This window comes from Adiantum capillus-veneris, chromosome 12 (genome assembly GCF_014529385.1).
Source record: "Adiantum capillus-veneris isolate H3 chromosome 12, ASM1452938v2, whole genome shotgun sequence".
Taxonomy (NCBI): domain Eukaryota; kingdom Viridiplantae; phylum Streptophyta; class Polypodiopsida; order Polypodiales; family Pteridaceae; genus Adiantum; species Adiantum capillus-veneris.
Window position 1 is genome coordinate 154,851,541 of NC_140942.1, and position 3,059 is coordinate 154,854,599.

The window sequence follows — 3,059 nt, forward strand, 5'->3', positions numbered from 1 at the left end:
AGATCATCCTTGACAATGGTTGGATCTACCTCAAAGGAACGGGTTGTAATGTATATGAGGATCGCACTCTTATGCAACAAAATGTACATCGCAAAGCATACGAGGAAAGAAGCAAGAAGGTTAAGGTATCATCTCAAGAAGAAAAGGCACTTGAGGAGGATGCAAGTCCACCCAACAAATAGGGACACATGATCTATGAGACCAACTCACGCTTGCGAATAAGCTTTTGGAATTGTAACGGGTATCCATGGAATCGGGAATTGGCATTGATGAGCTTACCAATGACTCTGATGTGATACTTCTTGTCGAAACATGGGAGCATGATGCGCAACGAATTTTTGGATTTGACAAATACGATGTACATTCTTTGATGTGGGCCAAAAATGCAAAGCAACGAAGAGGCCAAGGAGGCGTAGCATGTATGACCAAAAAGGGTTTGAAAGATGTTTCCATTGTCAAAGAAGATAAGTATAAACGCTACTTATGGCTGAAAATCAGCCCACCAAATGGTCAAGTCATGTTTGTGGCCGGCTGCTACATTCCTCACTATGACTCCAACTTTTATGCTCGCTTGAATATGGATAGAGATCAGCCCTTTGTTGAACTAGAGGAAGACATTGCTCATTACAAGGATCAAGGTGAAGTCATTGTTTTTGGAGACATGAATGCTCGCACAAATATGTTACAACACGACACACAACAAGTCGACATGCCGCATGTATCAAGAAGAGTGGATGACTCATACATGTATAATCGAAGTTCTAATGATGCAAACGAAGTGGATCACTATGGAAAGTCACTTCTACATATGTGCAATAGTACCGGAATGCTCATTGCAAATGGTGTATCTCTATGGCAAGGCACCAATGACTTTACATGTAGAAAGCACAATGGTGCTAGCGTGATTGACTATATGTTGTTCTCAGAAGCCACTCTAGAATGCATACAAAGCTTTACACTTGGTGAATGGAATCCGGAATCGGATCATAGGATGTTATGTATTGACCTCAAGTGTGGTAAACGGCCCAAGCATGTAGCCTCCAATCATGATGTGAATCATTTGTACCTACGTCTAGACTTCAAACGAGCACTTATATATGCTGATATGGTGGACCAAATGTTAAGCATGATAGAGCATCAAGGGAGCCCAACATTAGAATGCAAGTGGAAAGTTTTCAAAGAAGTAATTTTCTCTTGTGCGAAGGAATGCTTTTCGGCGAAACACATGTCTTGCAAAAGGTCTAAGAAGGGTAGCACCAAGAAGAAATGGTTTGACATGGAATGTAGTCAAGCCCGAAAACACTTGCTAAGATTGGATGCAATCAAAGACAAGGAAGTTTACTTGGAATGTTCACACACATACAAAGCACTTGTTCAAAAAAGAGGAGAAGGTGGGAAGTCGAAAAAAAACTTCTTTTAGCACAAGAGAAAGCACATGCATGTGGCAAGTTTTGGCAAAATCTAAAAGGCAAGCGCGTTGAGAGCTTTGGTGACTTGACTCTTGAGGATATGTATATGCATTGTAAGAACCTCTATGAGCAACCCAATGTTGATAAGATGGAGGGTTGTAGCTCCCTTCCATTTATGTCTCCCTTCTTTACCATTGAAGATGTATGCCGCGCGCTTGAGAAACTTGCTACTCGCAAGGCAGGTGACCTTCAAGGTGTCAAGGCTGAAATGATTAAATGGACAAGCAAGAAAACACGATATTGGATATGCGATATGTTTAACCTTGCACTTCAGTATGGAATGCCTCATGATTGGAGTGCAAATTGGATCAAACCTTTGCACAAAGGAGGAGATGTGAACAATGTGAACAACTATCGCACTATAATGGTTGGTTCTTTGATGGCAAAGTTATTTGGATGTATCATGGAGATGAAGATAAGTGAATGGGCTAAAAAGAATGGCAAACGTGCGCTTGGCCAAGCAGGTTTTCGAAAGCATCATAGCACTATTGATCACCTTGTCACTCTTCGAGTTCTTATGGAAGCGTCTCGATTGAAAGGAAAAAAGTTGTATTGTTGCTTTGTGGATTTCAAGAAAGCTTTTGACATGGTATCGCGAGGAAATCTTTGGAGACGTATGCAAAGCCTTCAAGTGCCGAGAGAATTTATGCATGCAGTCTTTCGCATCTACCAAAAAGTGATATGTCGATTACGTATGGGAGATGGAATTTCAGAATTTTTTGCAAGCACTATTGGTGTCAAACAAGGATGCCCACTTTCCCCAACCCTCTTTGGGCTACTCATTGATGAATTGGAATACATGGTTCTTGATTTTATGCAGCAAGAAGGCATAGAAGAGGTTAAGATTGGAAATGCGGTGATCATGCTTTTGCTTTATGCCGATGATGTAGTGCTCTTGGCACATACCTTAGAAGATGCACAAAAGCTTATGAGTGTCTTGGAACGCTTTTGCCTACATAGCGGGCTGATCGTGAATGGATCCAAAACCAAGGTTATGCTTGTAAAGACCCTCAATGATGAAAATCCATGCATTGTATACAACAATGAGAAACTTGAAGTGGTAGATCACTTCAAGTACCTTGGCCTTGAGGTTCCATCCAATCATAAATGGAAGGATTGTGCAATGCGTCGCTTGGAAGCCGGAAAGAGGGCTTATTATGCATTTGAGAACATGTGCAATGCAGGAGAGATCAAGTGTTGGGCTCTCAAAAAGTACCTCTTTGACACATTGGTGACACCGGTGCTTCTTTATGGAGTGGAGGTGTGGGGTGGAAGCATCGGGAAGTCTACTTGGAAAGAGTTTGAGAATGTTCAAAAGCGTTTTCTCACCAACTTTCTCCAAGTCAAGACACAAACACCCTACATGCTCTTACTTCTTGAGTCCGGATCGCTTCGCATTGAGGTCTTGGGCATGGAAAGGGTTGTGGAGTACATGCGTAAGACACAACGTAGCCCTTTGCATCGACTTCCTAGAATCGCATATGAAGCAAGTCAAAAGGTTCAAAAGACATGCAAGAGCAAAATACTAAGTTCGGGGTGGATGCTTGATATCAAGAAATGGTTTGGAAGATGGGATGCATGTCACTTGGT